The following is a 27,278-nucleotide window of genomic DNA, read 5'->3' on the forward strand; positions in this document are numbered from 1 at the left end:
TTGTTTATGCACACACAAACAATTACATTTACAGGCATCTCACATGCCTATATAATTAATATTAACACCTGTAATGTATTATTAACATTAATAATGCAGTCCTGAAAATCTGCAGGAAAATGCTAAGCAGGTGCCTATTTTTCATCATTCTAATGCAGAAGTTATAATGCGTCATGTCAACCTCCAATTCCCCAAGTTCATAAATCATATATAAACCACAGCAGAATGCCTACATATATGTAGAAAGCTATCATATAAGGATATAAATTGCTTAAAACATTGCTTCATAATCATTAATTAATAGAATTATTTAAAAACTTTTACTTTTTATAAATGAATAAGGCATCTTCAGGTACCAACCTCAAGGAAGCAGATGACCTTTGTTGACACAAGTGATCTTCCCAAAACATGTACATTTGATTCTTAACTATCGATTGTGCCCATACTATAATGTGAGGCTTTCCCAAGCATTGTTTTGTTAAAATTGTTGTATTAAGTTTGCTGGGTGTAAATATATATTTCTTTCTGTATTAAAAACTGACCATGAAGTGTTGACTTGAGATATGTATTTTTTTCCATAAGATTTCTGTATTAAAAATCAGGAAGTGTTCTATCAAAAAACAAAAACAACCACCACAACCTAAGGAGACTTTGTCTTTTTCTATCATTTTCCACAAATAGGTATTCAATGCACACTATTTGTACACTATTATTTTCACTTAGTTTTATACACATACAAAAAGTATGACAAAAATGATTAATATTAAAATATTAACAGTAGTTGTCTCTGGATAATTAGATTATGGGTGATTATGTTCTTTTCGTTTATCTGTATTTTCTAGATTCTCTACATCTTGCTCTACATACACATGATCTTCCAATCAATCATTTGTACTTTTCATTGGACTGTATCATTGACAATTACTATGATAATGTAGGGGAGGAAGACATTTCCTCTACCCTCTCTGGGTTCTTCTGGCTGGAGAATGAATTAAATTCACATGAGACAGAATAACAGGAGAAAATTAAACAAAGCTTTATAACATGTATACATGGGAGAGGCTCAGGCTGAGCAACTCTCCAAAATGGCTGAAGCCACCACCTTAAATATCATATCCAGCTAAAGACAAAGGAGGATGTTGGGGGTGGGGAGAGTCAGTTACAGGAGGTTACCAAACAAGCACAATAAACAAATGCAGATTTAAGTCCTTGCCTTCCCCATTGATTAAGAGCTTCTAGAGATAAGGTCATTCCCCCCTTCTTCTTGGTACAGAGAGTGAGACATCTTTACAGATGGAGATTTCCTTTACAATGTAAATGTCTCTTACAAAAGGTAAGTAAATTCTACTTTTCAGTTGCTTTCCTGTCTGCAAAGTAACCAGCCCCAAATAATCATCATGTCAAAGAGACATATCTTGGGGTGGCCAATTCCAGGCCCCCACAATAACTCTAATAAATGTGAAACTTAGAATGTTTACTTCACCATATATTCAACCATTAAAAGACAAATAATGACTTTAAATAAGAATTTCACCCTTTAACTTCTGGCTAGTTAAAATAATTTTCCCTGTTTGTTAAAGATATAAAGAAAACTTTGGACACTAAGAAATTGACAAATTAAGTAAATTAATTTGCTGTGCTTTGCAAGGCACAATCTTGAGAAGATATTAAAGCCAACAATACCACTAGAGGCAATAGAAAATTATTGTAAAAATAACTCTTGAGAATGGTGCCTATTTTAAGATCATCTGTCTGTTGGGTTTAAGTTAGCTCTGGGAGAGAGGGTAGAGCAAATCTGCAATTCAGATTCACAAAAGAAATATTCAACACAATGGAAACTTAAATAAAACACTTTTCAAATCAACTAACAGGAGAATAACATAAATCTGAATTCATGATCCAGAAAAATGGCTGAGGAGTGGTTATAATATACCATCTATTGCAATTAAATAAAGTCAAGGTCATATTTGAATTAGGACATAAACAAAATAGAATTTCAAATGATTCTGCAATGCTTTTGCCTTTATAATCAAATACAACTTTGCTGACAGCATAATTTCTAACATCCTTGCCCAAGAGTCAAGTGGAAATAAAGATAGAGAAAATGCATTTCTTGATTAAAAATAAAACATTAGGAATTGAGAAAGAAGAGTCTAATTCTTTTCCCCAAATTAGGGAAAATTTACATTAAAAGACTAATTGTGGGTCAAGGGTCAAATATCCTACTAAATCTTGTCTCATCTGAAATCAGCTTGATCCTTTCCATGCTGTAGTGCATTCTCTTGCCTTCTGCTCAGCAGCATTTCTCAGCTGGCCATTCTCTGGATCAGTGCATAAGTTTTTCCCAACACTACCTAGAAGACCAATGTTAATTTCCCATAGACTGTAGGTATATGGAGAAAAACTAGAAATATTAGCAGGGCTAACATGTCAGTCTAACAAACAGAAGAAAGAAGAGAAGACAAGAAGGAGAAAAGCAAAAGAAAAAAAAGAGTGGGGAAGTAATTGATTTAAGTGAAGATATCAAAGCCGCTAATAATCAGTCCCCAAAGTACAAACCAGCTGATGAGGGTACGTGTGCAGTGTCATTTAAGGTCCAGAGAAACTTCTGCCTCACCCAAGTAGGAAGGCTTCAGTCACGCCCCATTATTTCTCCATCCAGACCTGGGTCCAGGGAATTGTGATCGGATAGTCCAATATGCCAGAAATGTGAGGTGAGTATTACAAATTTAGGGTTGCAAGACAGATATCTAAATATGCAATGTCATAAATGTTAAAGGATAGAAGAGTACAGGATGCCTCGGAGCACACAGCAGAAGCAACTAATATGAACTTTGGAGAAGGAAAAATATTCTAGCTGAGACTGAAAGGGTGGGAAGAGGTCAGCCAGGCAAAAGACAGGGAAGGGATTTTCTCTCATGAAAAGGAAAAGGATCCTGCAAATGTCCAAAGGCAGGAAAATTGTTAAGAGAAGTGAACGTAGCACAGACTTGGAGGAGAGTTGGGGAGAGCGATGAGGTAGGATTGGATACCATCAGAATACTAGAAAATCTTGTAGGTCACATCAGGACAAATGGAGCCACTGAAAGTGTAGGCAACCAACTTGAAAAAGAATAATTTACCAATAACTGGCACTATATATTATCTTACTTTTAGACAAGAGGCAATTAAGACAGTTTAGGCTAGAGGATAAAAATTTTGCAAAGCCCCAAGGATGCTATTATGGCTTTTAATCGTCATATACATTAATGTAGATGAACCTGGTATATCCTACAAGTGGGCTTTTAACTTTATCATCTGATATATTTATTTATGGTTTAGCTCTTTCTTATGGAAATACTGTATCTTTCAAAAATTTCTGGTTGTTTGGATTACAAAAAAAAAAAGCTTATTTTATTTTAGAAAGCTTGAAGTTTAAGTCTCAAATTCACGAGAATTCCTAATATTTTATAATTCAAGAGATCTCTCAGCCATGCTCTCCAGGCTTTTTATGATCATTCATTTCATTCAATAAAATGTTTTGAACATGTACTTCTTATTTATGTGTGTGTGAGTGTATATATATATATATATATATAACATATTATAATGGACATAGAACATGATTTCAAATATAAATTATGTTATGTATATTTTAAAACATTTATATACATTATAAAGTATATAAAAAATAAAAATTAAAAAATAATGAACTAAAAAACATAGAAGTCAAAATTCCAATAGAAGAAATAGAACCTTCCCAAGACACTCCCTTGTGGACCCACTCTGGTGACAGCTGCTATCACCCACATGAAATCTGATCAGTGATTGCTGATTTTTTTTCATATAGACAATAAATTCTACAAATGGACTCTATATTTCTTACTTAAAGAAATAAAATATTGTGCATATTTGGGCATTCATAATTCTTAATTTACAGGCACAGCTTCACAGAAAATTAATCAAATATTCTTACTATTTTGATTATAAAAGAAAAATTCCAACCACAGGAATCACTGAGCTCGCCATTTACCCTTGAAGGGATTCAGCCTGTTGTGCTGCCACGCCCTTGACGGGGAATTTCTGACATGTGCGGTGTGCGGCCCTCTCGAAGCCTTATGTTTCTCACTGCAAGCAACAGAGAACAGATGGATTTTAGTATTAAAAAAGTTAAACCTGAGGACCTCAATAAAAGAAAAACAAAGAGGACAAGAGGGGAACAAAAAGTGCAGTAAAAAGGACAAGCATTTCAAGCCCTCCAGAGGCTTCCCGATTTGGGGGGTACGCAGTACTGTCTTTCCCGTACCGAGGAACTGCATTTGAACACACCACTGAACACCCCGGCATGGCGGCCAGACTGGGTTCTCAGGCAGGCCTGTTTTTCATTCAGTTCTGTCAGTCATTGTGTGAAGTTAGGCAAATTACTTACCCCTTCTAGGCCTTGGTTTCCTTACCTATAAAATAGGTATGAGTGGCACCTATCTCCTAGTATTGCTGGGTAGATTAATTGAAATAATATATGCGAGATGCTTAGCACCAGGGCCTGGGCTGTAGCAAGCACTCAAAAAATACTAGCATAATTGTTTAAAGAAATAGAAGTATATGCTGAACGTAACATCACCTTTTCTGACAAAAAGCCCAGGGTTAATGTAAAATATAAACACTTTTTTCGCTTTTGTTTCAGCAGAATCTTTGCCTCTCTTGGTTATCACAGTGTCCTTTCAAATGTCTGTCTGAGTCAATGTCATTTCATTTAATGCTTAAAAGCTAGAGATAGGAGGCTATCAAACTTGCTCTGCAAAGCAGCAGGCAGAGTCCTGAGGGCCAAGAGTCTGGATGAGATGAAGATAATTAAATCCCTAGAGCAGTGATTCCCAGCCTGCAGTCTTAGGTTTTGCTAGGCAGAGGCCTTGCTAGCAGAAGGGCAAATGACGTGGAAATTTCAGGTCCCAAATACTGGAGCAAGACTCTGTGATGGTTGTTGGGAGAGAAATGAAAAATAGTCTCAAGGAGAAAAAGGACTGGAAAACTACAACATATCCTCCCATGTGGCTTTCCTACATCTAATACGTACCTATGGGCCTTACTATATGCTACACACTGTGCTGGGCATTTTCACAAGCTGTCTAAATCTGCCTGTTTTACAGATGAAACAGCCCAGGTTCAGAGATAATTGCTTGCCCAAGATTGTAGAAAGAAAGCAGAAGAAGTGGCATATACACTAGCAATTACTGTAATCTGGGTCATGGACTGCAGAAAGATAGGGTGCAAAGGAGCTGAGCTGAAGAGAAACAGTCTGCTCCCAGATTTTCAAGCAGCAGTTTTAGGACGTTCCATTTGATGGATGCAGCCACATTTGCATTGAAAAGAGTTGCATTGTAGTAAAGAGGTAAAAACCATAAGAGATTTTGTGTGGGTGATTTGTTGCTACAGAAACAACTTGCTTGGTACTTGTTACACACTTAACCATTCTTGCTTTTTATCCAGGAATTGGCATTATTATGCAGAACTGAAGGAATGTAGACTTGCCAGGCAGGGCAGTAGCTCATTGAGCTCACATACATGATAAAAAGAAATAGGTTGCATAATTGCCACAAATCTGTGAGAGAACTTTTTAAAAATAGAACTTTTTCTGAATAATTAATCTTACCTCTTGATTTAGGCCTTCGTCATTTTTTAATAATAAATATTTATGGCTTGTTTCCGTCTATTTTGCTGACTGTATAACTTACTTTGGGAGAGGAGTCGTGAGGCTGATCACTAAGGAGCTGCGATTCTCAAGCTGAAAACTGTTGACGCAAATAATCCATAATCACTCTATAAATGAAAATTTAGGTGAGTTTATTCTGAGCCAAAATGTGAGGACCATAGCGTGGGGCCTTCCTTCCCCAAAGAAAGAAGGGCACCAAAGCAGTGAGGTGTACAGAGTGGTTATATACCCTCAAAGAGGATGTTTCACATATGATTGAAATGTCCCTTTTACAATAGTCACGAGACTGCTCTGTCGGCACAGCTATTGATGGACACAGCAGGTAGTAGGTCTGCTGTCTCAGTGGACATGCAGGGTGGCTGATCTTTTGTCTAGAGCCAGGTGGTCACAGGTGAGCACAGCAATCAGTTCCTAGCCTAAGGAGAGATGCTTATCCTTAAGGAAATGCCAATGTCGGGGGAAGTTGCATCTTTATCCTAAGTGCATTTGTTCTTGCCATAGGACATGCTTAATGCAGATATACAATGCCTGCTCAATGCCATGTCAGGCCCTTTTGGAAAAACCAAGTCTGGCTGAATTAGGTTTACACCAAATGGCTTCCTCATATACTCCAATATATCCTATTGCTCACCATTTCTATTTGTCAAAACTGTATCCTCATACACCATGAAAGCACCGAAGTATTTAAGGGCTACCTTTCAGAAATATTTTCAGATTTTATAGTCCCTAAGAAAAATTTTGCTTCTGTGATGCTCGTGGACACAAATTGGACATCTACAGCATGCACAGTGGAGACTATTTTTCTCCAAGTGAGATTGTACCTGTAATTAGTAGATACTAGCAAGAAGATGATGGAATTTAGGGATATTTATTAGGGCCCATGTAATACAGGAACCTCAGGAATCAATGACTAAAACATATGGATTTAGCTTTTGTAACTAAAAAAAATTTTTTAATAAGCCAGACACGAAAGGACAAATGTATAATTCCATTTACATGAGGTACCTAGAATAGGCAAACTCATGGAGACAGAAAGTAGGACGGTGGTTATCAGGGTATTGGAGGAAGAGAGAAATGGGGAGATAGTGTTTAATGGGTACAGTTTCAGTTTGGGAAGATGAAAATGTTTTGGAGATGGATGGTGGTGATAGTTGCACAACAATGTGAATGTACTTACTGCCACTTAAAGGCACACCTTACAACGGTTAAAATGGTAAGTTTCATGTTATGTATATTTTACCATAATAAAACAATTCTTAAACCACAACAATAATGCCAATAATACCTACCAGTATTGACTGTTGCACTGGACAATGTTCCAAATGCTTTTCCTTTAACCCCTAAGGTAAGTACCTGAGAGAATGAGACACAAAAGCTTAAGTCATCTGTCTCAGCTTCACGCAGATTGCAAATGGTAGAGCAGGCTTTGAACCTGGATCTATTTACAAAGCCCATGCTGTACTGATATCATTTTATATATGACATTAGAGAACTTTATGAAGTTTGCATAAAGTTTTCATATATTTTATTTTCATATCAAACCAAAAGCAAGGTTTGAAAAGATGAAAATACTGAGGCTAAATATTCTAATGCTGACAAGTGGGTTTATTGACAGCTGATGATTTTTCAACTCTCCTTCATCTATGGAACCTCAAACAGACAACAGAGACAATCCTGGGACCCAGAATCCTTCCTCCTGACAGCAGATTGTAATTTTGACAGTAAGATGGAGAAGAGGCAGATTGAATTTACTCCTTTTCTCCTTCTGCTCCTTACTATTATTTCAGGTCGCTATGCCACTTGATGGCTTCTTTTATGATTTCTAGAATGGACTTGTTACTTTTTGGTTTTGCCCCCATATCATTCTCTGCTTTCAAAACTGTCCCCATCTCTCTCCTGGGTAGTCCCATAAGAGGCCTCTCCTCCCCTAGTTTCACAGAGGTAGGCAAGTGACCTCAGCAGAGACAGAATCATTTTTGTGGAGTGAATGTTGACTTTGCTGCCATTTAGAGAAAGCCTGCCTGAAGATGAAGCCAGTACTTAGAAAATCTGAGCCCAAAATGGAGAGAGTCCTGTTGACATTGTTTAAAAATGTCTGGTCTTTGTTCCAGGAAGGCCTGACACACAATGGGCATCCTTGAAATAAGATGTCATCTGACCAATTTATGAGAACTCCAAGATGTTGATTTCTGAAATGTGATGCTGAGCACAATCTCTTTTCATTCCACTTCTGCCATTCATTCGTTCAATGAATATGTATTGTGTAGCAGGTCAGACAAGAACCTAAACAGGTAAGTGTCATACTCTATGGTGAATGTAGCATCAGAAACATAGAGTATAATGGGAGCACAAAGGACACCTCTAACTCTGTGGGAAGAACATTCCAGAGTGAAGATGGAAGGTACAAGCCCTGAGGGGGCTATGTTTGGTGGGTTCAGGAACATCAAGGAGGTCAGGATGGCTATCTTCTTTGTTGCCCAGCTTTCTCCTCCTGTGATGGTAGTTATCCTGGTAATGTGATCAGGCCTTTTAGTTTATCTTTCTTTTTTCCTTGGAGAGATGGTCTTTCTCACCCCTACGGCTGTGAGTAGATGACTTCCAATTTAAAACCTCCAGTTCTAATCTCTCCACATGACTCCAGGCAAGTATTTCCAAATACATTCATGAAATCTCCACTTGGATCTCCTAGCTCCTTTAGAGCTACATGTTCCCCAAAGAATTCATCATCCTTACCACTCCAATCAGCTCCTCTTCGAGGAAATACTTTCAGTGACAATGGCCCATTATTATTGAGTCAGTGAAGCTTACAACATCAGAGTCACCTTTGCTGTCCCCTCCCTGGTATTTCTTGTGTAATCACATATTCAGACCAGTCAACAGATAGTCAAAGCTCCAAAAATGGTGCCACCAAAGTACTAAAACAGATCGAACAAGTGGGCAATCATTCTCTGACTGTTGCAATCAAGAGGAAATGAATTTCTTCCTCTTTGGCTTATCTGTAACATGTTTATCTCTAGCTGAAAACTTCTATTGAGGTAAAATATGGAAAACCACAAACCACACTTCCAGATGAGCATCCATGATTAATGCACTGTGAAAATTCATTTTAAACTCAATGAAAACATTTGAGTGCAAGTGTTTATGCGTGACTACTGTTTTATTTAAACCAGTTGAGATTATCAATTGGGTTCCCCTGAGCTGTTCTAAGGTTCCCAGGGATTCTAAACTATTTTGTCTTTCTTTCATTCTGGCACTGAAGTGATGTGAAGTCTCCAAAGTCATTTCAGCGCTGCGCAAGCTCTCCTTAACAACCCACAGCTTTCCTCATCAACAAGCATACCTATTCCATCATGTTTTTTAAACTTGCAAGCATTACTTCTTCCAAAAGCGTTCCCTTATTAACCTTGTGCACCCCCCATGTGCTTTGTACTACCTCAGCATTCAAACCTAAACATTTTCCAATTCTGATTAACTAATAAGTAGGCAGTTTACATAAACAGTAAAAATGATTTATCAAGAATAATTAAATAAATTCAGTTTTAATGATGTAAAGACTTCATGATAACTCTAGCTAGGGTAAATGTTGCCTAATGTAAAGTTATGAACATTAATATGAATCATAACAAAATATCAATAAGAAATTATTACCCTTTGCTCTCAAACCTTTCGTCATATGTAATACTTGGACAAGAAGCAACGTAAAGTAGAATTAAATAAGGTACACAAATTATCCCTTGCCAGAGCATTGCTGAATCTGAAAATTTATTTGTCAGTTGCAAATTAGGAAACACAGCTAGTATATTTATCTCTAAATATTTTCTTTGCTCTAGGGCAGTGTGCTTGTTGAACTTTTTCACATCATGGCACATGTAGAAAACAATCATCTTTGTGTAGCACACTGGCAGAAATGGATAAAGCTGCTCACAGCATTAGGAACAGACTGGATGTGCTGGGCTCCCGGTCCTGCCCAGCATCTCCAAAGGCTGAGGGGACCCATATCTGAGCACACTTGTAACCCATTCATGATTGAGGAGCTCTAGTCTAGAAAATGAGAAGGCAGCATTGCATAGAGGTCCTAAGCTCAGCTCTGGAATCAAACTGTGTTCTCAAGTACTTCCCAGCAACGGGAGCTCTCTGCTCTTCAGTTTCCTCATCTGGAAATGGGGTTAATACATTCTACTTTATAGAGTTAGATTATCCCTGTAAAGTGCCTGGAATTATACCTGACATGCAGTAGGAGGTCCAAAAAGTTAGCTGTTACATTGTACTCAAGCCCTGGGACGTTCCAACATAAGTAAGCCAGAACATACAGAATAGAGAGGTACAAAAATTTCCCAGGAGATAAGTGGGTGGGTCACTAGAGAAAAATGCTACATTGTTGCTATGAAAATCTCCCTGCTCTGCTCATAAAAGCAGTGTCACAGCTAAACCAGATTGTGGCATACATTTTTCCAAAGAGTAATTCAGATATACAATAGAATTCAATAGGCAAACAGGTTCTAATTTACGGGATTTACAGCACAGATCTCTATTTCAGAAATGAACCTATTTTCTACATTAAAGAAAATATCACTTAAATTATTTATTTTGACTATACCACTAGTTCCTCACTAAGAATCTAAGATAATATGGGCTTTGCAATGCAATAACTTAATGTGAAAATTTTATAAATTTGAATGTGAATTTCATGAAGTCAAGAAGAAATTTTACTTACCTTGAAAAGAGCTATAATATATGAATTAAACAGAATACTTGTTAATATCAAAGGAGTGATACTTAAATATTAAATAGAATTTAATTCCCAAAGTTTCTATCTCTACCTTATTCATGTAATTAACATCACATGCAGTCAATTACATGTAGAACCATATTTCTGTGGCAGAAGGGCCAATTTAATTAATACTTCAATTCCCACTAGATAAAATCAGAACACATAATCCATATCTGAAATCTGTTAGAACTATTTTGAGTTGTCTATATTTTTACCTATGGAGAATTTGCTACAAAAGAATCTCTTTACAAAAGTTACATAATAATTCTACTCTTGGATAATATAAATTTCAAGCATAAAAAGAGAATAAAATCCAAGACGAACAAATATTCAACATTAATATTAAAAGCACTTGGGTCAAAATACCAGAAGGATACATTTATTGTCACTATTTCTAGTGACAGAAATAAGCCCATTTATCTGAAGCAAGAGATATCACATAACATGTTAAATAGGATTTGTCCAAATGTGCTCTGAGTCACAAACATTTCAGTGACTTTTTTGGGAGGTATGTGTGTTAATATTAGCTAGACTGTCAGTATACCTTCCCAGTTACATGTTTAATGATGACAATAATTTTCAGTTCATATATGCAACATTTTTTACCTGGAAACATAAATGCCTTTGTTGTAATTTTTATCACAACTTAAAGACAACAAGCCATAGTAAACATGAAATAGTATTTTTAAGTTTAGTAACAAAGAATTTATTTTTAACTGAGTAATGTTAAGCCAATCACATAATTTGCTTCCTCCTTGGATTAATATATATATCACAAAGTTTTAAAACTGGAAAAGAAATAAGAACACTATTAGAACAGAGCAAATAAACTATAATGACAAAAGCTCAATGAAAAAGAGATACTTTTTGCCTTTTGCTAAATTATTTCTATCATTAGAGGAAAAATTAGCAAATAAAATAGCTTTTATTTTATTACAAAGGTAGACACAATATTTAAATTGTTAACATAATCTATATAAATTATTAGTAGGTGCCATTTACACACTTAGAAATCATGAACATAACACTTTTGATTGTTTGGAACCCATTTAGTTAATGTGGATTTCTAGTTCCATAAAAAATGCTTGAAACACTTTGGGGGATGATATTTTCAGGGTGGTTCACTTATTGTATCCTCATTTCTAAAAATCTGTGTCTATACATCAATAATAATCCCTTTTTAAAAATAAGCCATATAAACTTAGTTTTATTGTAGATGCCCCATATATTTTAGAATTTGAGAAATACACTAAGATGTTAATACATTTTACTTTATAGTACATTTTATTACATTAAATATTAATAGTCATGATTTCAGAGGTTTTGGAAACAACCAAAAAGGAAAAATATTTTTAAAATTATAGATAATATACAAATTACTTATTTAAAATTTGTAGTAGTGATAGTAATACTAATTTTTATTGGTTGCTATGGCACTGTAGGATATAGGAGATGACGTGGAGCATTGAAATAACTATGATGCTAGAATATTTACTTGCTACCTTAAGAGAGCACCATTTTAACTGTGTACAAATCAATTTTTGATGCTACAAATAATGCATACCTGTTATTAAAAAAAATTAGCTAGGAGGGGCTGGCCTGGTGGCATAGCGGTCAAGTCAGCATGCTCCGCTTCAGCAGCCCAGGGTTCACCAGTTTGGATCCTGGGTGCGGACCTATGCACCACTTATCAAGCCATGCTGTGGCAGGCATCCCACATATAAAGTAGAGGAAGATAGGCATGGATGTTAGCCCAGGGCCAGTCTTCCTCAGCAAAAAGAGGAGGATTTGTGGCAGATTTTAGCTCAGGGCTGATCTCCCTAAAAAAAAAAAAAAAAAAAATTAGCTAGAAAATAAATGTTTGAGTCTTGGCTCTGCCATTTACTAGTTCCATGACCTTGGGAAATTACTTTAACCTCGCCATGCTTGGTTTGCTCATCTATAAAATGGAGATAATAATGACATTACTTCACAGGCTTGTTGTGAGGATTAGATAACTTAATATAGGTAAAATGCTTAGAACTTTGCCTGGCATGTAAATAGGCAATCAATATTGACCATTATTGTTGTTTTTATGAAAGTGTACATTTCCCTATAATGTTACATTTGTTGTATGTTATCCTTTTTCTGTGTTAGTTTAAGCTTTGGTAGTTTAACAAAATAGTATCATCATCATCTTCATTTACATTTCCTTAATTACTAGTAAGATTGAATTCTTTTCAAATTATTTACAATCTGGATGAATCTCCAGAGAATTATGCTGAGTGAAAAAAACCAATTCCTAAAAGATTACATATTGTATATTTCCATTTATACATTTTCAAAATGACAAAATTATAGTAATGGAGACCAGATTAATGGTTGCCAGGGTTAAGCAGGGAGTAGGGGCAAGAGAGAAGTGTTGTTGTTATAAAAGGGCAGAATGAGGGATCCTTGTGGTCATAGAACTATTCTATGCATTAACTGTATCAATATTAGTACCCTGGTTGTGAAACTATACTATAGTTATGCAAGATGCTACCACTGTGAGAAACTGGGTAAAAAGCACATGGAATCTCTGTTATTTCTTACAGCTACATGAGAATCTACAATTATGTCAAAATAAAAAGCTTAATTAAAACCTTTTAGATATCTATAAAACTCTAATAAAATTAAAACAAATCATGAAAAATACTTATTCAAATATCAAAGGGTTAGGATATTGCAATTGCATATGAATGAGAAAAAGATAAGCACCATATTAGAAAACCTGAGCAAAGGACACAAATGGTGCATTCACTCATTTTCTTATGCACACACACACATACACAAATACAATTAATCAATAAATTACCTCATTTTTATGAAAGTTTATAACATAAAAGTAGATTTTAAAAATATAAACATTTGAACTATTGAAAGTAAAGTAATAAAACTAATTTCTAAACTTTAATAACCATATTCATTACACTGAGCTATCTGATATCTCTTAATGAACTCATAAAAATATTCAGGAAGTTTCTAATAAATTCATAAGAAATCAAATGTTCTTGTTTTCAGTGATTCAGAAACAGAAAGTTCCTTTGGTATAACATAATTATGTTAAATTATATTCCCTGGCATTTATATCACACATAAGAAGTGAAAAATGATTTGAAGTCAGTATTTTGATTATTTATTAAATTCACTAAAGTAAGCCAGTCACATTCAACAAATATTTATAATGTATCTATTAGGTGCTAAGCACTGTTCTAGGTGCTGGCAACACCATGATGAACAAGACAGAGAAAAAGATAAATGCATCTGAGAGAGCAAGGGTGTTGAAGTCAGAGAATGAAATGTACGTTAGCAGGAATCTATGACTGTGAAACATTTTATTTCCATATATCTGCTTCAGCCGAGCCCTCATCTGGGTCCCCATTCTACTCTGGGAAAGAGAAGAAAAGCAATGGGGAACAGGCTAGAGACAAGGAAGAGAGACTCTCCAGTTGGCCCCTTTTGCACTCTGTGACATGGTGAATACCATTCAAGCAACTCAATACTCTACAACTACTAATTTCACTCTTAGCATTTCGGAGGGTTAGGAGCCAAGAATGCTAGCTATGCTCATAAAATGTGAGCAAAGAGAAGGAGAATCTAGGGAAAAGTCAAGGCCAAAGTCCATTCAGTGAAGCCTCTCCCAGTGAATGACAAAGCTGAGATATAACTCTTTCTGTTAAACAGACATCAAGTAAGATTCTTCAAGTCTTTCAGCATCAGCTTTCTCAAGAGCGACGGTACAAGACAATCTTGAGTAGGGATATACAAAGTACATGATCTACGGGACACTGGAATAGATTCCTTGGAGTCACCATAAATATTTGTGACATCTAGAAATCTCCCCGCTGAAATGTCATCAAGATCACCCATTTTTTCTGATCCCAGGAAGAATTGTTCTTATGTCCATTTAGTTTTGTTTTTGCTTTCTGACTCACCTGCTACTGGGGTACCCAAAAGGGCCTGCCTTTTCTCTTTATCTCTCTTTGTCTACAGAAAGTTAGCTATTTTTATTGAACTGTGTAACAGCAAACATGTAAAATATATAAAATCAATTCATGTAAGTTTTGTATCTTTCAGAGATAGATCAGAGCTAAAAATCTTAAAAATGTTTTGTGAAAGAATAATTAAGCAGCCTCAAACTAAATGTATTTCTTAAGAAAACTCTCATCCACAATTCCCTTTGATGATTACACTCATAGTGAACTGAAAATGAGAGTAGTCTTCTCCCTCTTATGTATGCAGTGGAAATGGTTGCTTACCTGTTTGTTAACTCTAGGAAGCTTCTAATGAGCCCCAGGAGAAACAGAGTAATTCCCAAAGTTTTATAAGGAGTGAGTCTATTGCATGTGCAAATTTAAAAGCAGATGTAGAGCTCATCATATCTTAAGCCGCTATGACTAGGGAGGATGATGCTGAAAGGGAGGAATAGTCAGCTCACATAGCCTGAGGGAAAATTAGAGTATAAACACTACCTGAGAGAGGAGCTGACAAACAGCACTCTGGCTTGCCTTGCTCTTGGAGAAACACGCAGAATCTTACCTACAATCCATTTTAGAAGTCTGAGATAGATGAGTAATTATTTAAATTTGTTCCATCAGAATTGGTCTCCTTAGCTGCTCTTCCTCTTCTCATTGATGTGTAAATGTAATACTAGGCTTCTCAGTTACAACATGCCTAAAACAGAAGTCTTGAATTTCTTTCCAAAGTTATTATCCCCTCAGTCTTCCTTGCTACATTGAACGGTTAGCCTCCACTCAGTTGCTAAAGCCAGAAACAAAAAATCCTTTAATAACCCCTTTTCTTATCTCCCATATCCAATTCATTAGTGAGTCCTATTAATTCTATGACTTAAATTTACCTTGAATCTATCTTTGCTTGCCAAACCTGCTGGCCCACTCTTTCCTATTTGGACACCTGCTATAGCCTTCCAACTTGTCTACAGACTTTTCTTCTTGGCCTCTTCCAATCCATTCTCCGTATTCCATCAGGTTTATTTTTTGAAAAGTAAGAATTTCAAATTTACAGGAAAATTGCAGGAATGGTGCAAAGAACTTTATCTTTCTGAACCCAGTTTCGGACAGGATGATTCATTCATTATCCCTGAATTCTTCAATGAGTATTTTCTCTCCTGCCATCACGACTGTTATTACCATCTAATACAAAGAATCAGTTCAAGTTCTCCAACTATCTTAATAATGTCCTTTGTGACCAAAAGATTCAATCCAGGATGACAGACTGCATTTAGTTGTCTTGTCCCTTTAGACTCCTTCAACCTGGAACAGTTTTTCAGTTTTTATTATCATAATCTTGATACTTTTGAAGACTACAGGGCAGTTGTTTTGTATGAGGTGCCTCGGTTTGGGTTTGTCTGGTGTTTCCCCATGAAGAGATTCAGATTACACATTTTTGGCAGAAGTATCACAGAAGCGATGCTTTTTTTTTTTCCTCATTGCATCATATCAGATTGTGCCGGTTCAGGTCTTCCAAGATACAGATGCCAAGTTGGATTAAACAACAAAAGACATTTATTGGGAGAAACGCCTGTGAAGAATAAAGGGGAAGAAGCAGGACTTGGCAGAGAGAGCCTTTAGACCTGTCAAAGGAGAGAATGAAGGAAGAACCTCAGACTGCAGTGTCATTCTGAGAAACCTCAGACAGACTGATAGGGTGCCCCCAATAAAATGTTTCCTGTAAAAGAATACCATATCAAGCAGGAATTACAGGCACAAGTACCCTCACCATGCTCAGTTATTGGTTAAGAGCAGCCTAGGAGAAGTGTGACCTCAGCATTCTTGGGGACAGCATCTGGAAGTGTCAGCCAAGCATGGTCTCCACAGCACGTTCTCTCCAAGGAGATCTCAGCAGGGGACCGCCATGGCCACCACACAGGTGGAATACAATTTTGATGGTACCATTTCTGGTGACGTGCACTTGATTAAAGGTGGTGCCAGCCAGATTTCTCCACTATAAGTATGGCAGTTGCTGAATAGTGATTTTCTATTTCCATCATTTCTTCTAGATTTATTAGTTGGCGCTACGCTATAAAGTAGAGCTTTCTCTTTTTCCATTTATTTACTAATTTTTTTTTCAGGATGGACTCATATATTCCTATTTTATCGATGGGTTATGACATTATCATCATTACGTTGGTGCTCAAATTGTCCCACATTTGGCCAGCAAGAGTCCCTTCAAGGTGGCTTCTGGTTTTAGTTTAGTGTTGTTTTTTTTAAGGTGTTCTATCAGTCTTTGAGCACCTTCTTTCCTTTAATACAAAAAACCCAGGCTCAGCTTGTATTTTCCTTGCCCCAGCTTTACAATTAGCCATTTCTCCAAGGAGCACTGGTTCCTTTTAGCAGAGAATGGCATTTTGAAACCAAGATTTGAGCACTAGATGTTTGCATTATTATTGAGTGTCATTACTCCCAAGCCCTCTCAGTGAACAGAGACACACACAAAAATCTACATGCATATACAACATATGTGTACACACACACACGTGTGTATATATATTTATATAAATATATATTTTCGTATTTATATCTCTATCTAGAAAAATCAAGAAACCAAAATTCTAATCCAGTGTCAAAGGATTCATTCTAGCTTTCTTGCTTTCCATATTTGCAACTCCTTTCTATTGCAGTGAGAAACATGGCTTCCATGATACACAACGGGTTTGTTTATTTCTAGTCTTCATGTACAAAACCAAACTCATGACTTCATTAGGTCACCACTAGACTTTGTGCTCCTTCCTTGGCCTTCCTCTGGGACACTGTTGCACTCCATCTTAAAATACTTTAGAAACACCAAGGTCTTTGAAACAAGTTATCATCATCATTGGAATACATAGTCCAATCTATCAAAATGAATTTAACAAAATAGTATATAAACCTAAGGGAGAAATATAAAATACAGGGGAAAATAACAGAGAAGGAAAATGCCGGATAATCTGGGAAACGTGAAAGATATTCATTTATTTAATCATTTAGCAAGCAATCATACAGCACCTACCATGTGCCAGGTGTTGTTCTAGGAGCAGGATATGCAGCAATGAAAAGAAAAGATATAGACATAAACCTATGAATAACAGAAGTGCTAAAAAATTCATAAAAAATAGAAAGATGCCTTTCAATATATTAGGGAATATGATTGGAGTTGAAAACTCATCCTGTCAGGGAGAAAATAAAGAAGAAAATCAACAAGCAGAAACCAAGATAAAAACATGTCTTGGGAAATAATTAGATGTCAAGGATGAATCACTGACTTTAACCATAAAACTATAAAACTTTTAGGGAAAAAACACAGAAGAAACTTGATATATCCAACATTCTGGATGTATCTCTAGAGAAGTACACTGAGTGAAAAAAGCCAATCTCCAAAGGTTACATCTTGTGTGATACATTTTCATAACACTCTTGAAAGGACAAAAATGAAGAACAGATTAGTGGTTACCAGGGGTAAAGGAGGAGGTGAGAGCAGGAGGGAAGTGAGTGTAGCTACAAAAGGACAACATGAGGGGTCCTTCCTTGAGGTATGGAAATGTTCCGTATCTCAACTGTGTCAGTGTCTACATCCTGGCTGTGATACTGTGCTTTAGTTTTGCAAGATATTACCGTTGGGAGAAACTAGTAAAGAGTACACGAGATCTCTCTGTATTATTTCTTACAACTACATGTGAATGTTCAATTATTTCAAAATAAAAAGGTGAATTAAAAAAGAAAAGTATGTAGTCAAAGATTACTTTGTTTAATCTAGCTATCAGGTGTGCATAAAAGTACAGAAAAAACATTTTTAGATCTGCAATATTTAGTACCCAAGTATAAGCTTTCCTAAAGATCTCCAGAAGACTCAAGAGAACTCTGTGGACAGGGATAAATAGAGGTGGTTCAGTATTTTGGATAAGTATTGTGAAGTTGAATAATGAATAAAAACTTCATGATTACTAGAAATTTATATAATTACTGATAGAACAGTAGTAATTATGAATACTCTAGAAAGACAAGGATACTACTAATTATTATGAGTACTAAAACAGTTAAAATAAAATAAAACAAACAAAGACAAAAAAAAGACTTTCTGATTTAACTAATGATGAAGAATGAGGGAACAGAAAACATGACCAAACAGCATAAAACTATTTTTCTTGCCTTAACAGGAAACAAAACTACAGGATGTTTGATTAGATGGTCATAAACTGAATCTTGCGGTATTCTGAGTGTTTGTGAATTGCCTTAACTCATTTATAAACAATGTTATAAATAGGATATTTACCTTCAAACTTTATTAAAATATTATTGAAAACATAATGCATATCATACAAGTGACACCATAACAGAAAAAGGAGAGAAGTATAAAATTTTAAATTACAAGGCAAAATTATAACAATACTTGCAAATGGCATAAATTAAGCAATCAAAGTAAGTAGAATCTCAGGTAAAAATAAAAATATGCAACAGTATATTCTTTAAAAAAATAACGTAAAATAGAAAGGTTTTTAAATGCAGCCGAGAAATTAATTTACTAAAAATGATTTCTTTACAATTTGACTTCCTAATAAAAAATTGTAGCAGGCCTTTTGTTTGAATTTCACAATAAGACAATGTGATTCTAAAGGTCATTTTCTTTCCAAAATACATTGTGTACAGAAAAATAAATTAGGAAGAATCATAGTATATAGAGAATGTCTGCATTTTTGTCTGTGAGGCAAATACAAACAAACACATATTTAGATACATATTTGTAAATAAAGGGAAAAAACTCCAAAAGGCTTTACACTAAACTGTTAGCAGTGAATTGTGTATACCTGCAAAAAAGATGTGTTAAAATAACCATTAAAATTATAACTAGAAATACTACATAGGCCTAAGAAAGATCATAACAATATTAAACAAAATGGAACATAAAATATAATGAACACACATTTCTTTATTAAACAATATGTATAGGATAATAGTTGAATAAAAAGTATTTCAGGGAGATGGAACTAAGGCTTGGGTTATTTTTGAAGTTAAAAATTTTAAATTTATCCTTCATTCTTGGGGGAGCCACCTTGTAATTCAATTTTTGCACTTGAAATCTTTAATTCACCTTTAACTTTTCAAAAGATAGCTTGTTTTCCCATTGCTATTTAGTGATATCACCTTCTTTACACAATATATTCTTATGCACACATGGGTCTGATTGTACACTTTGTCTTCTGTTCCATTAATCTCTTTCTTCTGATTTCAATGACTTTACCCATTAAATTTTGGTACAGAAAGTCCTCCTTTATTACATTTTTTTTCCAAAACTTTCATGGACATTTTCACAAATTTCCAATTGCAGATAATCTTTGCATCATTTTGTTAAATTAAAAAACAAGAACAATACTTTGGAATAATTATTGTAAGGAGATGAAATTGATAGGATAATTTGAGAGAATTCGATGTGCGATTTGACAGTGGGACGAACTGCCTCTTTCATCTTACGAGAAGGGTACAGTCCTGCTCACTCCTTCCCTGCTGAAGTTAGAACAGGTGAAAGGATAAATGCATTACTATTTCTGTAAGAAAAACAGTAGAACATTCTTTTTTTTATTTTGAACGGTAACATGAAACAGAGTATGTCATAATGAGAAAGGTGTTTCTCATTTGATTACAAAATGACAAAGTTTTATCAATCCTGAGGTTAAACTTTCACTTCGACTTAAATCAACATGGACAGTTTTCAGCTCATCTGTCTGAAGTATCGAGCCAAGAAATTCAGTGTACTCATGTGGTATTAAGTGGAAACAGCTGCATCTAAATAGGCTAATTCTTAACTTATAAGCCAAGAGTAACTCTGACACCCGACAGAGACATACTGTAATTTTAAATTATTTGGCCTCTCATACCTCAGTGAGAATATCTGGGCCTCCCTTTTTCCCCTGGACCCTCCATACAGTGTGGCCTGCAGAAATGGTAATTAAATCTGTCACTGAAAGAAAGGCGAACAATGAGGGAAGGAATTCACATCTTGTGTCTATTATGGGTTACGTGCTTTGCATATATCCCCATTTATCATAACTTTTTCGGGGGATAAAGTACAAAAATTGAATCAGAAGTCAACTAAGCTTCACTCTCCTTCCTTCACAGTCAACTCATTAAACACATAATTCAGAATTTCAGGTTAAATGACTTGCAAAGTAGTTTCTATAAACATTTCAATTTTTCTATAACTAAAATTGTTCTTCTTGACCATTTTCAATAAATCCTATTTGGCTCTAATTTTGTCTATCAAATTAGTAAGTACAAAAGTTCCACAGGCTAAGTCTGAAATGTTCAGTTGACAATATCTGCTCCTAACGGTTTACTGCGTATATTAAACCATAAAAGCGTTTTATGAACATATGCATCTCTAGACTTTCATTCTCATTTCTTAAGCTTGAGACTAATGCTGGAGCAGAAATTATCTTATACCTGACCTAATGCCCTACACACAGACAGGAGGAGATATGACAATGCTTGCAACTGCTACTTAGGAATAATTTTCCTCTTTCCTTCAATTATTTTTCACACGTGTCTCTGTATTTCTAAAGATTTTGATTCTTTTGCTGGGTTGAAACTATATCTACTTTGACACGTAACAAACTTTCTTCTGAGTGTCCCTATCTAAACTAAATACCCTAAAATTCATTCTTCTTGATCTCAATGGCCAAGATTTGAAACTAAGGGATTGGGAGATACATATTTCCTATAAGCTTCAATCTATCTATTTATTTATCATTATATATGCAATTTTCTATGCTTTGATATTTTCAAAGTTAGTTTAAAATTCAGTCTTAATCAAATTCTGTCAAGTTTTGGTGGATGTGGAGTCAAACTTTCACTGACTCAGGGTGATGGTTCCCAGACCTCGTGTTCTGAGGCCTCCCGTATCACGAAGGCAAGCTGGATGCTTTTGTGGCACAATTTATGTAGGCCTCCCATCTGCCATAGAGTTGGCTAGTATAGAAGGCACAGGATGGGGAAGTAAGATGTTCTGCTGCTAACTTTCTCCGATTCTAAGGAAATGCCCTCCTCTTTCAACATGGTGAGGCTGAATTAGATGGTTCTTCATTCCTTCTAGCTTTAAAACATGTTTTTCCAAAATTGAACAAACTAATTTTAAAATCTGGAGTATAAATATCGAGGATAGAGGATAACACAGTATGAGTCTCTTCTAAGCACTGCAGTTCTCTAAGAATGTGCTTCATCCTGGGAACCTTTTGATATTCTTATTTCAGAGATGGAAGAAAAAAAAGTTAAGGAATCATCCTAAGATTAGTTAGGGTTGAAATTATATTTAACTGCAGGTACAAATTAGATATTTATTCTAGAGAGCCATGATTCTGCTCAAGAAGGAGATGAAAACATACGAAATTGAGACTGAAATAGTCCTTAGGGAAAGGATCACAGTCCTCATACTTACACATGTGGAAACTCTTCGACTTGCACAAAATTGTATAGCTAATTGGCAACATTCAGAAATAAAATGCATTAGGTCTCAACTCCCAGGCTAGTCATTTATTTACTTTTATAATATCAGTATCTTCGGATACAAGCTAAGCCTATCTCATATCAATAAGTTATACTAAATATAAATTATAGCTGGCTCATTTTCCCCAGTATTTAAGTAGGCTTCAGACACATGCATCTTTCCTCAGTTTTCAACCCTCTGTGAGCATCAGAATTACCTGGAGCTCTTACATAAATGTCAGTGCCTAGGCCCAACCTGCAGAGATTATGATTAGGTGGTAAGGTTGCCCAGGTGACTTTAATGTGAGAGAACCACAGTCCTACCTCCTCCTTTACTTTTGCCCATTCACTCCCCAGCTCCTGCATTCTCCTCTTTAATTCATAGCCTGACTTTTTAAAAATGTTAAATAACAATTAATGTAAAAAACTATAAAAGTGATGCAAAATTTAAAGTAAAGGGTAAAGAAATGTGAATCTCTTTGAAAAGCAGGTCCTTTTCTAACTATTTTCAATGGTTATTTTAATCTTCCATGCTCCCACTGCCAAGTTTTCTTCTTTTTTTTTTTTTTGAGGAAGAGTAACCCTGAGCTAACACCTGCTGCCAATTCTGCAGTGTTTGCTGAGGAAGACTGGCCCTGAGCTAACATCTGTGCCCATCCTCCTCTACTTTATATGTGGGATGCCCGCCACAGCATGGCTTGACAAGTGGTGCAAGGTCCACATCGGGGATCCGAACCGGCGAACCCAGGCCGCCAAAGCGGAACGAGCAAACAGCCGCTGCACCACCAGGATGGCCCCCAACTGCCTAGGTTTTTTGAGGGTGGTCTTCATTTCAGTCTCTATTTCCTAGTCTCTCATTCACCTCTCAATACACTCCCATAAGGCTTGCATGCCCCCTACTTGCTTGTAATTACTGCCACCAAGCTACCAATGATAGCCTAATTGACAAACTCAATGAACACTTTTAAGTCTTGAACCTGTTTGGCTTCTCCGTAGTATTTAACAGCATCCCATTTCTCGAAACTTTCCCCTTCCACTGCTTATAACTCTCCCTCTCCTAGATGCTCTTCTCTCTGGCTGCTTTTGATCAGTCTCCTCTGAAGGATCCTCTTCTCGTACCTGTCCTATTCTTAGCCACCATCTACTCACTTGGTACCAAATCCACACCAAAAGCTTCAAATACCACCTATGTAGGTTGATAATTTACAAACCTCTATCCTCAGCCCATAATTCTTCTTGAGTTTCAGATCCATATATCCACTTGAGCAGTGTCTTCTGATCTCCATGCCTCATAGACATTTAAAACTCAGTATCATCTGCTCTGCCTCCAAACTGTTCATTCTTACGTCACCACCACCACCAGAACCTGAGGGGCCACCACAGCCTCTTCCCTCTTTTTGACATCCTCATCCTATGCTCACCAAACTTGTTTTCTGTGTCTCTCAAAGATAACCCTTTCCCACTTTTATTTTTATATCTTATTAATGGCCTTCATTATTTCACCCCACATCAGTCTTCGAACTGGTAGTCTTGACTCTTCAACTCCTCCAAACTGGTATGAACGTCATGTAAAATGCAGACTTAACTACCACTTCAATATCTCCTCATTCACAAATATAAAATCCCAATTTCTTAATATTCTATAGAAATCTATTCATGTGATATATATGCGGGTATAACAACACACACACACACCTATATGTAAATCTCCAGCCTTAATTCAATATTCCCCACTTGCTCTTTACGTTCTAGCTGCACTGAACTATTTGCCATGCTCTCTTGTGCTTCTGTCTTTGGAATGCCCTTCTTTCTCCGCCTCCTTTGGACAATTTGCATTTATCCTTTCAAACTCAATTCAGTTATCAGTAACTGGAATACTTTCCCACCTTGGTTCATCTCTCCCACCCCCTAGTCCTCTCTGTCCCTGACCCAACTCCTAACCTATCCCTCTGCTTCTATAACCTTTACCATGGACCTGATCACATTTTATTGCCATTGTTCCTTCACTTTTCTCCCTTTCCCACTAGATGAGTTCTTCTAGTATTATTCCTGTCTCTGTAACTTCAAAGCCTAGCAAAGTCTGATATCTAGTTACATTTCTTTAAATATTTCCTGAAAAAATGACTGACTGAACGGAAATTCAGAAAATTCAAATCTTACTTTCTAACTAATATAAGGGATGAATTATTTTGGCATCACAAACCACAATGCAATAAACTTAAAATCAATTGTTCATGAAGGAAATAACTTGGATAATTCATAAGATATGAATTCAAAAATAACAAGTCTAAGTTATGTGTTGGCTTAAAAAATTAAAAGAGCCACTGGTGGAGGAAGTAGTCAACTGGGGGAAAATTTACTAGACTGCAGAATCCTTCGTGTTTCAAAAGAAAGCCCCTCAAATAGTATAAAGTAGGATAAGTTACAGCATTTCTTGGATAAATTTGCTTTCCCAGCATTTAGAAGGCCACAAGGTTCATAGATATGAACAGAGTATATGAGATGTGGAGTAGAGGCACAAATCTACCAATGCACCAATTCAAATGACATAAGGAAAGGGATAAGGTTCCTATTTGCTTGCACAGCTTTCATCTTTTATCTCAATGTTTCTTAGTCTTTTTCAGTCAGAGACCCCTTTGAGTACCATGCACTTTAGAGTCCCTACCTGCAAAACACAAGTTAAAAATGTATCTTCTTCAGAAAACTTCCCCAACCTCCACCCAAATTCAAGGATCTAAGTACTCCTTTCACTACTCAGTTTGTGCTATAGTAATTTTTACATTGGGATTTTACCCTGTACATATTGTGTAGTTGTCATTTTGTATATATGTTGCCTCTCCAACTTCACGGTGTACTCTGTAAAGATAGGAGTTGGGTAAGAATTTTAATACTCTGTCCTACCCTGGACCATAAATGATCGACTCAATGTAGTCTGCCAAATACCCATTCAAATACTGAAAGTGTTTCTCAACTCCTAAGAGGTTGGTTTCTGGTAATAATAGCTAATGTTGATTGTGTACTTACTACCTACCAGGTATTACTCTCAGCACTTAACATGTATTAACTTCTTTAATTCTCGCAATTACCCGACAAGGTAGGCTATTATCCAGGTGAGGAAACTGAAGCACAGAAAGAAGTAACTCCTCGAGATCATGTATCCCAGAAGCGGTGGCAATAGGATTTGAATGCTGGCAGTTGGCCTTAAGAGATGGCACTCTTCAACACTGCACTATATTACTTCAAGTCTTGAGCAGAATGACTATCAACTGGGATGTTTTAAGAAGAGGATGACTTCTACCATGCCAAACAATGGAACATAGGTCCCTTTCACCTTTTTTTAAAAAAAAAGAGTCCATATTTTCCCTTTCCTTGTTGGCTTTAATACCTTCAATCTCTCTCTCTCCCTTTCATTCCATCTCCATTAGTCTCCTACCCCAGCTTTCCACCACCACCAAAGTAATCCACCTTAAACTAGTAGGTTTCCTTCCACATTTTTCTCCCTATTTATTTAATCCTACATGGGGGGATGCATGTATTCACATGAACACAAACTCACATATAGAAACTCACTTAAACTCATGCGTAGAAAAGAGAGAGAGGATGTTTTTTCAAAAATGCAGTATTTGTACTTAGTTTTACGCGTCTCGTTTTCTTCACAAAATACTTCCTGGAAATCCCTCTAATTTACTGGATACATCTAATTTACTGGATACATCTACTTCTCCCTTTCTGATGGCTACTCATCCTCCCATGTTATAGATGTACCATAATTTATTCAGCCACTCCCTATGAACTGTGCTCACTTCGTTTCCAGTTGACACTAAGAACAATGCTACATTTAATACAAGATATCACAAATGCCAGTGGTGGAATGTGAAGCAGACAGACTGTGAATTCCTTGGAGGAAGGTTGGGGAAAACTTCTCTGTATATGGTCTTCTTGAATTCCGACCTCCTCAGGCTGCAGGGAACACTCAGACCAGTCAGCTCCTTTCAGCCTCTTGGAGGTGAGGGAGAAATGACGTATTTTGGTGGGGCCAATAGCAAACTTCCGTTGAGAAGCCCACAGATTTCAAAGTTAAAGTCTCCCCAAATCTGCAGCTCTCTAGCGTTTCCTCCCAGCATTTGCTAGTCCATGTAGGAGAAACCCCTGCTCTGGTATTCTCTGCCAAGACCCCCACTAGAAAGCAAGGCCTCGTCTGCACCCAGCAGTCTGTAGATCCCAGCAGCCAAGTAGAGGGCAGGAAAGTGCTCTCAGGTTTGACATTCCCAGACTCTGTTCCAAGTCCATCTAACAACTTAATACCAAGCAAAGTTGTTCTACTGTATATTTAAAGTAGAAATGTGATGACACAAAAACAGTTAATTAACTTAAAATCAGAGTAATGAACTGAAAAACCTTAGTGAAAAACTCTTCAGTTCCCTGTCCTGCCTGCTGAGCTCAACTTAGTGCAGGACTGTAAGAGATGATGAGTATGAGACAGGGCATGCTTCAAAACATTTCTACTGAAAACGGCTTTAAAACTAACAAAGACAGAATCAAAGAAGGCCCTCTTGGCTTCTGTTACTTTAAAGCAGTCAAGAATTTTATACACCCTAGGATATGCATACTTACATTAAAACATACCACTGTAATTGTATACCTACTCTAAGAATTTTGCAATTTTCAAATTATCCTTTTTGGATTCAATACATATTCTACTCTCTCTTGTCTATTCAACTTCTCTGCATATTTTCTGAGTTTTAAGCCTTTCATCTAGAGGTTTCCCTACAGAATATCAGTCACAAAAAAGACAGTAATATCAGTAATTAGTCAATTTGGACAATCAACTTTGTTGAAACATGGCAAAAAGATTAAATTTGCCACAACACATACCTTAACACCACCATGCTACTCCTAAAAACGCTACTCCTAAAAATGTTCAATATTTAATTAAAACATTATACTATTAAAATATGTTTCCCCCTACACCAGATTGCCAACAGGCACCCTCATCTAAGCAGGGCAAGCATGCAGAAATTACTATGCAATCTTGGGTAATGAGTACACCGCACCGCCAACACCCTTATCCAGTGAGTGCACCACTGCACCACCCTAGCTGAAAGCAGTCTGCAACATGCGTTTGCCCCCTTTGGCCTATTTCATGTTCTGGCAAACAATTTTGACCCAAAATGGCTAAAAAAGGTATACACATGACAGTATTGGATCTTCTATAAATAAACAAGGACAAACATTATTCTAGGTGTTAAAATGAAATTTTATGGCAGCTGGAATGTGCTCTCAAGGAAACAGAGTAGAGACCAACAGGAAATTAGAATGGTTAAGTCTT

The 27,278-nt window shown here is 36.3% G+C and overlaps 1 long non-coding RNA gene across 1 annotated transcript; it reads right to left on the reverse strand.

The window, feature by feature from the left end:
- Window positions 1-3,955: 3,955 nt before the first annotated feature.
- LOC111774969 (uncharacterized) lies at window positions 3,956-9,163 on the reverse strand. The gene is made up of 3 exons (XR_002810362.2): window positions 6,979-9,163; window positions 5,712-5,796; window positions 3,956-4,107 (listed from the first exon to the last, which is right to left on the reverse strand). It is a non-coding gene; the product is annotated as an uncharacterized lncRNA (long non-coding RNA).
- Window positions 9,164-27,278: the final 18,115 nt, after the last annotated feature.

This window comes from Equus caballus, chromosome 9 (assembly GCF_041296265.1).
Source record: "Equus caballus isolate H_3958 breed thoroughbred chromosome 9, TB-T2T, whole genome shotgun sequence".
In the NCBI taxonomy this organism is placed as follows: domain Eukaryota; kingdom Metazoa; phylum Chordata; class Mammalia; order Perissodactyla; family Equidae; genus Equus; species Equus caballus.